The 15992-nt window shown below is 40.7% G+C and overlaps 1 protein-coding gene across 10 annotated transcripts in view; it reads right to left on the minus strand.

Annotated features, from left to right (window-relative positions):
• Cep128 (centrosomal protein 128) overlaps positions 1-15992 on the minus strand; it is a 370684-nt gene that overhangs the window by 230287 nt on the left and 124405 nt on the right.

Here is a 15992-nt window from a genome sequence, read left to right on the forward strand (position 1 = left end):
GACATAGCAACCCAAGAGGAGGAAGAGAGTTGCAGGAGCAGGCCCAAGAGCCAGAGACCTGCTTGTTCACACTCTCAAGAGTCCCATAAAATACTAAGCTGTAATATAGATGCAGAGGACCTGATACAGAACGATAGAGGCCCTGTGTTTGCTGCTTCCGTCTCTGTGAGTCTATCTGTGCCTTGCTTAGTGATTCAGAGGAAACGGATCTTCTTTTTAAAAAGGGAAGAAATATAATGACCTTGTTTTCAAAAACCTCACCACATATGTTTACTATACGTAGTACTCTGTTACATAAGGGCACTTCTCATAAAGTCTATAATGTATCCCCCATCCCCCTCCTCTTTTCTTTCCCCTTCCCATTCATCTCCTTCCTTTGTGCTCAGGCAGTTTCACTGACTTTTTTTTTAAAGCAGTGTGACTGGAACAACCCTGGAACTTTCGACCTATGATCTCTCCTACCTGCAAGATGTGCTGGGGAAAGGCAGTACAGAACATGGGGGAGTGGCCAACCAATGACTGATCCAACATGAATGAAGCCCACACCATGAGACCCACGAGATACCACGAGAGGGAACCCACACCTGATACTACCTGGATGGTCAGGAACTAGAGTCAGGACAGCTCAGAGGATAGAACTAAACACAACTGGCCAAAATTAATAAGGTCAATGAAATGACTCCTACTGATATCCGGCTATACTCATAGATCAGCGACTAGCCCAAGGATCCTCAGAGGGCCATCACCTAGCAACTGATGGGAGCAGATGCAGAGACCCGCAGACTAGGCAAAGCCAGGGGAACTCTGCAGAAGACGGGGAGGACGGACTATATGAGGCAGAGGAGTCAAGGACACCAGGACAACACAGTCCATCCACCAAAACAACTAAGTAAGGCTCACAGGACATCACAGAGACTCAAGTGATGACCACAGATTCTGTATGGGTCAGAGGTAGGTCCTCTGCATATACCTTATGGCTGTGTAACTTGGTGTTCTTGTAGGACTCCTAGCAGTGGAAATGGGAGAGGTGGTATCTCTGACTCTTTTGCCTACACTTGGGACCCCTATCCTCCTACTGGGTTACCTCATCCAGTCTTGTTATGAAGGTCTTACTGTAGCTTGATAGGCCATGTTCGGTGGATATCACTGGAGGCCTGCTTTTTTTTTTTTTTTTAAGGCTACAGAGGAGGAGTGGATTTGTGGAGTAGTAGGGGAGGAGCTAGGAAGAGCAGAGAAGAGGGGTGGATCTGCAGGGGAGGAACTGGGAGGAGCAGAAAGGAGGAGAATATCTGTGGGTAGAGGAACTGCAAGGGATAGGGGAAGAGGAAATTGTAGTGGAGATGCAATGTATGAGGGAAGAATTAAAGAAAAAAGAGGAATATCTTTAAAAATAAAGTTTAAACTTATTACAAACAAATCTTTAAACTTAAGTTTGGTTTACATTAAAAAATAAATTAAAGCTCCTTGGCCTACAAGCACAGAGCCTTGGACAACTTCCGCCACTACATGCACACGGCCTTACCTTCTTTTCCACTGTCTCCTACTCTGTCAGTTTCTCAAACTCCTCTACCTATGTCTACCCTGAACACGTGGATGTGTACAACTGTGCCTGAAGTAGGTCTGTCTCAGAATAGGGCTGGTGGCTGAGAAGCTGTGAGGTGAACTTATTCCATTACCTGGGTCTGGCCTGCAGGTTTAGGAACTTGGGGCCAAAAGGTTGTTTCTTCTAAAGACTCTGAGTGGAGTCATATCTCAGCAGTAAGAGCATTAAGCTCATAAGAAATTAATGTACAAAAGAGAATGCAATTCAATTAACTGTATTTATTTGCAACAAGGAGCATAACTACTATATGTATCAGAATTGTTACATCAGTATAACCAGAACCAGTATTGCTACAGACCACAGTAGAGAGAATGTTGTCTAATGAGCAGGAAATATGTTTTGCTTTTTTGAAGTAATATTCAATCATCCAGAAAAAAATGTCTTTTCTTTCCCACTCTCTTTTCATTTGAGGAGGTTTAAGATACCACACAATGCTTTTGCATTCTCTGTATGGGTTCCATGACCATCGACCTAGGATATGTTTATCCAATCCATCTCAGAGTAGTGCTATGGCTGGATGATGCAGACACCACCCAAGAGTTCACGTGTTGGAGACTTACTCTATGTGTAGGTCCTAGCTGAGGGTCACTGAAGATGCTGTCCTCAATCAAAACTGGTGCTGTTCTCAGAAACTGCCTTGCTTTCCCTACAGGTCTGTGAGGTTAAAGCTGGACCCATGAGGGCTTTTTGGCTTCCTGACTCATCTGAGATCTAACTTGCACATGCCCCTCACCATAACTTGATGAATCCATGGACCTCGCCATAGCTGGATCCAATCGTGGACTCTCAGGCTCCAAAAATATCTTTTCTTTAAAAATTATCTAGCTTCAGGCTTTGTTACAAAGGTGAAAAAGAAAAAATGGCTAATATAAGAAAAAACACTCTATATAAAGCATTCTTCTATGTATTAGAGAGGGAAAACAAGATCTGAAGTCCCAATAGATCTCAGAAGAATCTATCACTTCTATTCTGCCCCATTTTTCAAAGTTGGAAATGTGTGAACACTGCTTTGTACTACACAATGATTTAGCTCTTCCCCCAAATGTTATATTGGACATTTTATACCTTGGGAGGGCAGAGCAAAGTCTGAGAAAGGGTGGGACAAGAAACTGATTACAAGTTAGTTCAATCATTCTGTCAGAGGTATGTGGGTTTATAAAATTAGGTAACACTGTTTGGCTATTATTCTGCCATTCCAAGATATTCTGGCAAATTCAGAAAGAGCTATATCCTGTCGTCCTACAAAAATATTACCATATTTTTTAAAGAACAAAAGTAAAAATACAGTGTTTTAGAAAAATAAAGTGTTTCAGAAAGTACTTAGAAATCTGGTATTCAACATCTAACTTCACTGTTTCAGGGCCAAGAGCAGACATCTGGGGTCGGCCAGGGCTTTCCTACAGAGTAGAGATGGATGCAGCTCGCTAAGAAGGTGATATTCTTGCTAAGTAACTAAGTGGCCAAGTGACTAAGAATCCTAGAGAACTAACGCCACTCTTCATTTTACGAATCAGGCAACCAAGCCAAGACAGTGTCAATAATGTGACTAGAGTCCCAGAGCTGAGAGCTCATAAATGAATCCTCAGAAATCCAGGCAAATGTCCCATTCTCAAAATGCTAGAAAGGCAGAGTAACTGCCAGTGACATCAAGAGTGTGCAAAGAAGTCACACAAGTTATCAGCTGGCAGCCTCGGAACTGATGGAATCTTAACTAGAAAGAGCATCTCATGCCTTAAATCCTGTACAGTCCTCAGAACAAATGAAAACATGATCAAGTGTGGTAGCGCACTACAGTAATTACAGACACTCAGGAGCCTGAGGCAGGAGATTTGCTAGTTCAACATCTGCCTCAGTTAAGACATGAGATCCTGTCTCAAACTAAAATTGAAGAAGAAAAAGGCAGCTAGAGATGCAACTCAGTGTACAAGGCCTTGAGTTTCTTTCCACTATTGTAAATAACTTTCTAAACTAAAAGGGATGGACCGGGGAAAGAAAATAAAGACCTGATGGCATATTCAAAACAGCCTGCCACAAAACCAAAAACACATTGAGCATGTGTAGTCTCTCAAACTCTGAGGGACGATTCCCCTCCATAAGAAATATACTTACCTATCGATAGAAGTCATCTGACTAATTTAACCTTTAAAATTGTGCTAATCACACAATGGCAAGGCAGAATTCTATTGCTACGACAGTAAAGGTTACAGGAAATGTCCATTTTTTTAAGACAAGAAAAGTTTATACTAATGATATGCATGTCTAAAGGGAATACTCAAACTGAACTTCTTACAAGTCCATGTTAAAACACATGCATACACACACACACACACACACACACACACACACACACACACACACACAAACATATATACACAGAGGGAGAGAGGGAGGGTGGGAGGGAGGGCGGGAGAGAGGGAGGGTGGGAGGGAGGGACGGGAAAAGCCCATTAATTTATAATTCAAGGATCAAGACATAGTACTGAATTCTAAGTACCGCACACTAACCGATTGTGCCAGTGGAGCTCCATTACTGCAATTATAGATTCAGATTTGAACACACTCCTTATGCCCCAGAACACTTACTTTTTCCAGGGTTTGACGATTGTAAAGAAACACAACTTTAATAAAAATATAACAACTTCAAAAATAAAAGAATATGACCAAAATGCTATCTCTTGACATGTGGTTCCACGCCCCGCTTCTCCTTCGGTGTGTCCAGGTGACATTGTACACTGGGCTGGAAAGGACGAAGTGGAGCCCAGGACACAGGTGGGCGCCGCGGGATCTCGGCCGGGCTGGGAGTGCTGGGAGAGAGGGTAGCGGTGGGGGTGTTTCTCTAAGGATTTTACTGTTACAGCTCTATCAGACAGCTCACACACATACGCACACCATTCAGGGTGAACAAGGGCTATATAAGCCTTGGAGAGTAGGAAAGAGTTTTCAGGAGGAATGCCTTATTTGCATGGAGACATGATCCGGGTGCTGGCCTGGCAGGTTCTGCTTTGATGAAAGGAAGTTGAACCTGTAAATTCACCAGGGACTATGTGACATTTCTTAAGTAGAGGATGTGGGGTCATACTCCCCAGATAAGATCAGGCGGATGACGTAGAAGAGGAAGCCCCACTGGAAAGGGATTCCTCCATTCTGCGCAAAGCTCGGGAAGCTGTCCGATCATGATAAAAGCCAACCTTAATATTAATAGCAGGATCTCCCAACATGGACAGGCACAGTGACTCAGACCTGTAACCTCAGGGACTTGAAGACTGAGGCCAGAATCAAAAGTTGAACTCCTGTCCTGTCTACATTACAATCCAAAGCCAGGGAGAGAAAATTAGAGATACTTTCTCTCAAAATATAAAAAACAAGAAATATTTTTAAAGAACTCTAACAAGCTGAGTGTGGTAGTACATGCCTTTACTCACAGCACTCCAGGGAAAGAGGCAGACGGACTCTGGGAGTTCCAGGCCAGCCTGATCCACCTAGTGAGTTCCAGTTCAGCCAGAGCTACATAGTGAGAAATAGCTTCAAAGAGAGAAAGAAATTAAGGGAGGGAGGGAAGGAGGGAGGGAGGGAGGGGGAGGGAGGGAAGGGGGAGGGAGGGAGGGGATAACAGAGGCAATAGCTCGATGGTAGATTATGGTACATAATGTCTATCATATGCAAGGCCCTGGGTACACCCTGAGTTCGCCCTGGTATACAGAACGCCACCCATTTATAAAAGTTTGAGAAATACCTTCAGTATCTTAAGAATTTCAAAACTGTCATTTTGTTTGCAATATATTTGTAGCATGAAATTAAAAATAATTTTCACACTTTAACAAAACAAATTTTAAATAAAGTATCTCATGGCCTAAGTCAATGATTAATTTTCAAAAGTAGCCACTGTCTTCAGCTGGAAATTAACTTCAATAAGCAAGTGTGAATTTCTTCCATCCTAAGACCATCTTTACGACAACGTTGGTGGAGGAGAGATAACAAGTAGAAAACGGGGAACCATACACTACTAAAGAGTGAAACGAAAGCCAGTAAGATTTAATTAAAATTTATTGGGAGTATGGCTTATTAAGCTAGAGCCACACATATCAGCCAGGACGCTGTGATGAGGAATATTCTGGTACTCAGGGAAACAGCTGACACTAGCAGTAAAACCAGACAGTGCACAGCAAATGATAAAACACTCCTGAACCAAAATTGGACCTGTCTATCTACCTGACTCTCTAAAAAGGGCTCGTATTACCTATGACACTGGTGGCAAGAAGCTAAAGCATGCTACGAAATGCCACCATGTAGAGAAAGACACTGGTTGTATTAGAATTGTAAAAACAAATTTAGCAAAGCAAAAGTAAATTATTTTTTGGAAACCTTTCTACCGCTTATCACATCATAGCCATTTTGTTCAAAACTAATTGAACACATATATTACATAATAGTAAATACTGCAAATTCAAAGTATAGCTATATATATGTATGTAGATATTTAAAAAAAAAAGGAAAAAAATCCAGTGAGGTGGCTTAGTGAGCAAAAGAACTTACTGAGGAAACCTAAGTCAAATCCCTAGAAAAGGAGAGAACAGACTTTACAAAGTTACCCTCTGACCTACATACACACATCCACCATGACACATGAACCACATGTACACACATCATGTACACACAGAAAGACATACAATAATAACAAATTAAATAGAAAAGCGATAGCAACTCAGGAAATAAGGCATAACTTCATAATACAAACTTGAGAGCAACAGTACTAAGAAACGCAGACGGACGGAAGAATTCCTGAACAGCACGAAGTCTACCCTCATGCAGCTTCTTCATCCACACAGTCATCACGGTAATAACAGACAGCCTCAGGCTTCAACCAGGGACACGGGCCATTTCTGTGACATTTCATATGACATCATATTATACGATTTGCCATCCTGTGCATCCTGTGTCGGCCTCCTAACCAATCTGAGCTCCTTTAAGCCAAAAATGTTACTTCCCTTTGTTGCCTAACAGAATAGCTTAAATACTAATCAATTAACAAATTATTTTCTATTTCTTTGCAAGCATTTCTTTTTTTTTCTCCATCTTTATTAACTTGGGTATTTCTTATTTACATTTCAATTGTTATTCCCTTTCCCGGTTTCCATGCCAACTCTCCCCCTCTCCTTCTATATGGGTGTTCCCATCCCCATCCTCCCCCCATTACCACCCTCCCCAACAATCACATTCACTGGAGGTTCAGTCTTGGCAGGACCAAGGGCTTCCCCTTCCACTGGTGCTTTTACTAGGCTATTCATTGCTACCTATGAGGTCAGAGTCCAGGGTCATTCCATGTATAGTCTTTGGGTAGTGGCTTAGTCCCTGGGAGCTCTGGTTGCTTGGCATTGTTGTTCATATGGGGTCTCGAGCCCCTTCAAGCTCTTTCAGTCTTTTCTCTGATTCCTTCATCGGGGGTCCCGTTCTCAGTTCAGTGGTTTGCTGATGGCATTTGCCTATGTATTTGCTGTATTCTGGCTGTGTCTCTCAGGAGAGATCTACATCAGGTTCCTGTCAGCCTGCACTTCTTTGCTTCATCCATCTTATGTAGTTTGGTGGCTGTATATGTATGGGCCACATGTGGGGCAGGCTCTGAATGGGTGTTCCTTCTGCCTCTGTTCTACACTTTGCCTCCCTATTCCCTGCCAAGGGTATTCTTGTTTCCCTTTTAAAGAAGGAGTGAAGCATTCGCAGGTCCCAAGAATAACAGATCCCAATCATGCAAAAACACCGGCAAGGAGTGAGGAAACAAATCCTTTGAAGCCAAATAACTTCTTGTCTTTCAAAAAGTTTCTTTAGGGTGCTTTGTCACTAATTAATTTTGAACTCTCATGAGGGCATGTGGCTTTTTTGTGGCTATTTGAACAAGCAAAAGAACGAACACTGGAATTCTACTAAAAGATTGATGTTCTAAAACAAAAATGCAACATTGTGGGCTACATAGACATCCACCCAGTTCCTTCTCTTCTGTGAAGATGCTCTGCATCGTTTCCTCTTAGGGGTGGGAGAGGCTACAATCAACAGTGCACCAAGAGTTAGCCTGAGATGCTAAGCCAAACAGCAGAGCTCACAGAAGGCAGACCGCACACCAGAACGCAGTCTGTCTGACCTGGTGCATTTTAAATCCCAGGTGGGAATCGCCCCCACCCACAACATTGACTTCAACAGGCTTAAAAAGTTATCCAGAAAACAAGCAAGAAAGTAGAAATTCAAACTTAAACTTTCAACCCCCATTTAAGGAAAATTATTCTTGGCTCGGGCCTTTTAGCACCCTCTTCTAAGACAGTATTGAGCAATACAAAGATCACTACCAGCATAATCAAAAGGGGGTGGAGCATGCATTGGCTATATTCCTAAAAATTAATATTCACAGTTAGAAAAGAGAATACCTTCTAGGGGGTACTTTATGCCTTTGTTATGAGGATCATTCTGTGATTAGTACGTACTTCTCTCAAGCTAAAAGTCTAGAAACAGAAATAATATTTGATATTTAAAAGTCATGTACTCCTGATGCATTTCGACTTCTGAATATGGACAAGAAAACAAACAAATGGAGTTTTAAATAACGCACTCAGAATGAGTGCTGCTTAATTTTCAGAAGAAAAGAGTTACAAGGTATCTCAAAGAATAATATTTGAACACTTAGGCATGTCTTACAAACCACGATCTCTTCCCCTCCCTGTTCCCTGAAAGTACTACTTCTCATAAAAGACAAAGGGGGAGAGGTGGAAGTGAATCACCAAATCTCATAGCTAATGTGTACAACAAAAATTATCTCCTCCTAGTGATGACTAAAATCTGAAGAACATGACTAGGTCATCATCTAACAAGAAAATGACGAGTCAACGAGCACTTTACTTAGCAGTAATAGAAAAAGTTAATAGAAACAAGCATGGGCAGCCATTTTATGTTCTCTTAAAGGGTCAACCAAGGTCAGAAAGGCCTAAGTAACATCCAAGCAATCGCTGAAAGGGGTGTGAAGAGAAATCTTCATATGGTGCTGGTTTGTATACCATACCGATCATACACAGGATTACTTGGCCTAATATTTATTGTAGGAATCAGAAGCAACTGCAAGGGATAAAACGACTTGCTGAACAGGATTTAAGTGGGACATGCCCAACATGTTTGCTTTCCTCTCCATGCCTGAAATTATCACCCATGAACTGAAGTGGCAGGCTTTCCAACCAAATCAAGAACTAATACAGCTGGCAAACTTGGACTTCCATACGTTTAGAATCAGCCTCTGTGGGGTTCAAGAGGTGGCTGGGTGAGTAAATGTTTGTTCTCTGAGCGCAAGAATTTTCTTAATGTTGCCCCTTAGGTGCCAAGGATAGCAGGTCCCAATCATGCAAGAACACAGCAAGGAGCTCAGACAACAGCACCCATGGATAAACTCCAGGTGTGGCAGCATGCCACTGGAACCCCAGCACAGGAAGATGAAGACAAGAAGACTCTTGGAGCAGGCATGATGGCGTGCAGACCTTTAATCCAGCGAATGGAGAACACGGGCAGATGGATTTCTATGAGTTCTAGCCCAGCCTGGTCTACATAGTGAGTTACAGGACTACAGAGAAGAGACCCAGTCTCTAAAACACAACAACCAAAGATTCCTGGGGCTTGCTGACTGGCATTCTAGACAGATCAATGGGTTCTACATCAGTCAAGGGAAGACACAATTAAAAAGAAATAAGGTGGAGAACAATTGAAGCAGATACCCAACATCTGGGCTACATGGACACACGCACGCACACACACACACACACACACACACACACACACACCTCTGAGGAAACTATTGGTATAGAAGACATTGCAGTGGAACAGCGCCTGAGAACAGGTCCAACACCTGTGTTCTAAGTCAGACACAAAGGCTGCTGGTTCTGTGCACCCTGATTCCCTTCAGTTCTCAGCCACAGCTGCACGGGTAAGCGCAGCCTTGGCCTTAACAGTGAATGCTCACCTCACTTCTGCATCCTGGTCTTTTTTTCTCAATAACTGACATAAGTCATCCAAGTGTTGGGTAGGTCAATTCTCTGCCAAAGTCAAATGCTACTTTGAAATAAATTACTCAGTTAAATGTAGATTATTCAAATAACGAATGACAAATAATTTAATTACTGACCATTGAAAAGTATTTTGTTTCTCTTTCATTTCTACCATTGTCACTTGAGCTTGCTGTTTTTAGAAAGACAGGAATCTAACAGAAATTCCTTCAAATCTACTTAAAACAATGGTTCTCAACCTTCCTAATACTGCGACCCTTTAACATAATTCCTCACGCTCTGGTGACCCCCGGTCACAAAATTATTTTTCTACAACCCTTTTACAACTGTAATTTTGCTAATATTATGAATCTTAATGAAAATATCTGATATGCAGGATAGCTGATATGTGACCCCAAAGAGGCTGTGACCCACAAGTTGAGAACTACTGATTTAGTCTTGGGCATAAGATGTTATTCAGTTAACAAGTGATGACTATAGCTATTTTCCTACTAACACAGCTTACAAAATACAAAATTTCAAAAATACTTAAATCACCAAAGAAAGAAAATGGTGCTCTTAAAGGAGCCCAAGGCATGAGACAAGAAATGCTGGCAGTCAGGAAAAGCTCACATGATCTCCCTCATTCTCATTCCTCTAGAAAACTTTGAAGTCATGAGCGTCTCCCTACTCCCATCCAGCAGCTGAGCCAAAAGTAGGAGGACGTGATTTTTGCCAAGTAGTGAGTACTGCACACACATCTCGTACTCAAATATTTTCCAAAATCAAAACACTGCAATCATAAGCAGATGTCTAAATAGAAACAAACTACAGTTTTTTAACTGACAGATAATACTGAATGTTTTTATTGTGTATAACACATTTAATGCAGTGTACACACATTGCGGACTGATTAAATCAAACTGAGAAATGCGTTACCTCAGTGGCTATCATCGTTGTTGTGAGAGCACTAACTAACATCTATCCTCTTTACATCTCCAAAGCACAGAAACCTGACATACTCTTTCACCTCTGACTTCACAGCAACATTTTATAGGTATATTTCAGGTTTTAAGTAGGGTTTTATAACAAAAATCAATAAATATTTCCATTCTGAAACATGTCAAAGGAAAACATAAAACAGCTGAATGTAGCCACAAATTCAATGAAAAGGCACAAACATAATTCATTTTCCTGATACTAAATAAAGGAGAAAATGCGCAAAAGTCTGTCTCATCCTCCATCTTCACTGTCTGTATCCACTGCCAGGTAAGCTGTGATGTTTTGTTCAGTTTTAAAGCCCAACACTGAAAACACTCACAAATAGAATGGCAGGAATCATTGGCAGGTCCCACTCCTATAAGAAAATTACCCTCACAGTTTTGTCCAACATAGACAAGCCTTACTTTATAAGTGGTTTAAAGAAAGCATTTCGAAGGAACAAAAGCACACCTCTATAAATCACGATGCACCAAGCATATATTCCTATTCCTTGGATGGTTCACTTGTGATTGCCGAGCATTTCCTGACCGTTTCATTGATGTTAATCTCATCCCCTTAAAGATATAAAGCAAACCATGCTCCTCTAAAGACAACTGAGGACAGCTACTAAAATAAGCAAGTATTCCTTTATATAGCTAAGCATCTCAGATAAACTCTAACATCTGTAAACAGACCAGAGAAGTTTCCTACTGAGTCTCATAGAATGGCAAGAACAGGATTGGTCACATGCCTCCTACTTCCAAAGGAGACATTGGGCAAGCTAACTCAGTCTTCAGGCGGGGTCCTATAATCTTTTAGGTAATACAAGCTTTGCCTAAAGTCCATTGCTGCCTAAGAAACTGAACGATGCTAGCACATAGCCTTTGTGATACATAAGACTGACAAGCCTGAAGGACTTTAAAGGAGAAAGGTGAAATAATGGTGGTCAGGACCACTTGCTTCCTCTAAGTATGGGTAGCTCGAGGAAGAAGTATATCTAATGATCCTAGTTAGAATACTCAAGAATGTGTGTATGTGGGGAGGGGTGTGTGTGTGTGTGTGTGTGTGTGTGTGTCTGTGTGTCTGTGTGTCTGTGTGTGTCTGTGTCTGTGTCTGTGTGTCTGTGTGTGTGTCTCGGTGTGGGGGTGTGTGTACTATAAAAACATATAATTTCTTGTATAGCTGAAATAAAAGTAATCAGTAAAGAAAATCACTAACACTGAAAATAAACGTGCTTCTCATGTTTGTTTTAATATCTAAACATATCTTCTACGTTTTCACCATTTTTCTCATTGGTTATAAATATATCTGCGGATGGAAAGATGGCTCAGACATTAAAGGCTAGGCTCACAACCAAAAAGATAAATATATTTGCATCAACTACTGGATATGTTATTTAACAATATGGCTAACAATGTACAAATTAAGGGAAAAGGCAATGCATACAATATAACTAAAATAATCTATTAAATACTGTCAGGATTTTAAGTGCTCAATTATTTTGAAAATATTGTACGAGTGTGTTGAACATTAAAATCCATCTTAATATACATCACAATCTACACAATTACTTTTAAACCTCTAATAGCATCATTCATCTACTTCTACCTACTAGAATATGATTTTTAAAATTAAATCAGACACAGATCTGCATACTTCAACATTTTATGCTAGTGAATCTGATAGGAATATATCTCAGATACAGTGGCCACTATTAAGAATTTTGAGACAAATGCCAGCAGAATCAGATTAACATCAACAAATCCTTTTAGAACAATGGAAGAAATAATTTTCCCATAAAACTTAAGCTTAAGAAATAATAAACTTTAATGGCAGTACACATAAAAGAAAGTTAATTCTGTAACATTTCAAAAGTGTTCTGCCTGGGAAGAAGCTTAACAAAGTCTGAAATGTATGTGTAAGCCCTCTGTGGGTTATGTAATACTTGTCCCCTTTGTCATGGACAATGGAAAATAACACTTGACAAAGTAACAGTCAGATGTTAGGAAAACTACAACGCATGTCCACTAAATCTGTGCTTAAGATGCAGTAAGAGGGCAGTCACACAGTGCACGCAAAACCCCAGCAAACTTCCACTGCTGATCAATGCCACCAGTGTTACTAATGCTTCAGGGGAATGTTAATGCAGTCTTGGCATTTCTTACCATAGCTATGACAAGAAGTAAAGGACACATATAGAATGGTATTTCAAAATGTGTTTAAATGTGTGTGCATGTCTGCGCGTGTGTGCACACGAAAAAGTATGTGTGTGCTTATGTGGTGTGTGCACCCACGTGAACGCGTGTGTGTGTGTGTGTGTGTGTGTGTGTGTGTGTGCGCGTGCGTGTGTGTGACAATTTCCACATGTTTATGTTAATGTTAAATATGTATAAGCAAGAACACTGCTGTTACATAAAGGCTTCCCTTTGGGTCATAACATGGCCAAAGGATGCGCTGTAACTCTGCTCCACACCATGAAACCACACTTGTCAACTCACTGTGTCGCTCCAGCAGTGACTTAAAGGCTATGAGTCCTTACCCTTTCTTTCACTAACAACAGATTTTTTTTGTTGTCTTATAATTGTTACTATGTTTTCCCCTCTGACCATCGTGCATTATGTGCACATACATGTGCCTACCTCTTACCTACCATGTGTCAGAGCTTTATGCCTTATCCTAGACATTTAAAGATAAGCAAGTGTGATTCTTCTCTTCTAAAACTAACTATAGCCATAGAACTGCCCATCCATCTAGCTCATTAACACTACACCTTCAAACGCTTGTGATTGGACTGCCAGTTCTGTCAGACAGTATCAACTCTGGGAACCAGGTTTCAAGTGATCAACACTGTAGTTCTAAACTTTTCATCAGCAAAATCCTATGGCTTTATTAAATGAAAGCAGATGACTCCTTTTCCCCCTCTTCCCCCTCCTCCCTCTCCTCCTCATCATCATCATGTCACTGGGAAAATTAGCAGCAATGTGTTGTGGTTTGAATAAAAATGGCCCCTAGCTACTCATTTGTTTGGACGCTTGGACCCCAGTTGGTGAACTTTTGGGAAATATAAGCAGATATGGAGTCGTTGGAAGAAATGTGTCACTGGGAGTGAGCTTTGAAGTTTCAAAAGCACATACCTAGTCCAGCCTAGTTGTCTGCCTCCTTCCTGAGGATCAGGCTGTCAGCTCTCAGACAATGCTCCAGTGCCCGACTTGTGTACTGCCCTGCTCCCGGTCAAGATGATCATCGACTGATCTACTCCAAAACTATAAGCAAGCCCCTACTTGAATGCTTTCTTTTTAAAACTCCATCAGCCACAGTCTCTCTTCACAACAACAGAGCAATACCTGGGCTGACTAGTTTTATGTCACCTTAACAGAAGCTAGAGCTACTGGAAAGGAGGAACCCTCAACTGAAAGAATGGCTCCATAGGATCCTGCTGTACAGTGTCTTCTTAATTACTAATTAATGGGGAGCCTAGATCGGGTGATGCCATCCCTGGGTTGGTATCCTGGGTTCTATAAGAGAGCAGGTTGAACAAGCCATAAGAGCAAGCCAGTAAGCAGCACTCCTCCATGGCTTCTGTATCCGCTCCTGCCTCCAGCCTCTTGCCCTATTTGAGTTCCTGTCGTGACTCCCATGGATGATGAACAGTGATGTGGAAGGGTAAGCCAGTCCCCAGGTTGCTTGTGGTAGTGGTGTTTCATCACAGTATTGATAACCCTAAGACAGTTACTAAGACACAGTCTATTAGTATATGCTGATAAGTTGATTGCTTGGTTGAATCATTAATCAGCAAGTATTGGAAGCTTAGCAAAAACAAAACAATAATGCCAGTTAATAATGCCACTAATATATCAGACATGAAATGCTGAACCCAGTACTTTATATGCATTTTCATAAATTCTTACAAGGAATAAAGGTATTATTATAATCTTCTACAAGCAAAACAGAGGCTTGAGTTTTAGGAAACTTATAAAAAGACACACAACTCCAAAAAAAAAGAGTTCAAACTCATTTATCCAACCTCCTAATGCTACCTCTCACAGAGAAAACCCTCTCTGTAGGGTACAATATAACAACATTACAATTTATTCCAGTCTTTACTAAGGAAGTTAATCAAAATATATAAACATATATACCACAAATATTAAATATAATGCAAGCTGTGTTGTATGAAGCCCTTCAGATTCATGGGTTCCAATTCATATTCAACAGAGAAAATAACAGAAAAGAAATATATCCACAACAAACATGTCTAGATATTTTTCCTGTCATTGTTTCCTAAGTACTGGTATATGACCATATGCACCTATGTGTTATACATAATGTAAAGATAACTTAGAGTACATGAGAGGATTATACTTAGATCCCGGGCATACGCTATGCTAGATTTTTACAAGGGACTGGAGTATGTGAAGATTTCCTGTTTTGGAGGGGAACCTGCAACTAATTTCCTACCACCAAGGAAAATATATTTCATATGTGTCCTTTATTTTAAAGTATTAAGACCATCTTCACTCTGCACTGGAACACACAGAATTTGACTAAATCGAGTATTCCAAATCCAAAATTCAAAATCTGAAATTAAATTCACACTTTTGAGCACAGCAAGAAGCTGACCTCGTGCAATAGTTTGCAATCAAAACACCATTAAGACAAAAGAATGCAAAACTGCTTTCAGATTCTACATGTAAGAATTATAGAAAATGAATGACTCTTGTGTTTGGACTTTGCTCCTGTTCTCAAGGTACCTAATTATGTACATGCAATTACTCAAAAATTCAGAAATTCAAAAATCAGAAACACTCTGGTGCCAAACACTTCCAAAAACTGGATACTGTGTACACAGTTCTACCAAGTAAAAGGGTCAGTCACAGAACTGTGTCTCATCTGTATCCTGGCCTGGGCACCGTGCCTGAGTACATGCTCAATACACAGCAACATAACTCCATCGTTGACTCTACAAACTTGGTTCTATTTCTGTGACTCTGTGGCATGCACATCTGAACCATCACCAACAGAAGCGGGTAAGACACACTCGTGATAAATAGAGAACAGTGAACTTATCATTTTCAACTGACTACATTTTTAACAATATTTCAAAGATTTATTTTTTTATAAATATGTTTAGACATATGGATGTGCTGTAACATGTGTGGGTGTCTATGGAGGTCAGAGGTGTTAGGTGTCCTAGGGGATACAGGTAGTTTGTGAGTATGCTGATATGGGTGAAAAGAACCAAACTAGGATCCTGCGGAAGAGCACCAAACATTCTTAACCTCTGAGCTATCTCTCTAGCCCATTGGCAATGTTTCTTAAATGCAGGTAAGAAAATATTTAACACAATATTGCAGATAATATTTTAGTTGTGGGAAAGGTAGCATCATATCCACAGCAACA

Source organism: Rattus norvegicus, chromosome 6, assembly GCF_021556685.1.
Source record: "Rattus norvegicus strain SHRSP/BbbUtx chromosome 6, alternate assembly SHRSP_T2T, whole genome shotgun sequence".
Taxonomy (NCBI): Eukaryota; Metazoa; Chordata; class Mammalia; order Rodentia; family Muridae; genus Rattus; species Rattus norvegicus.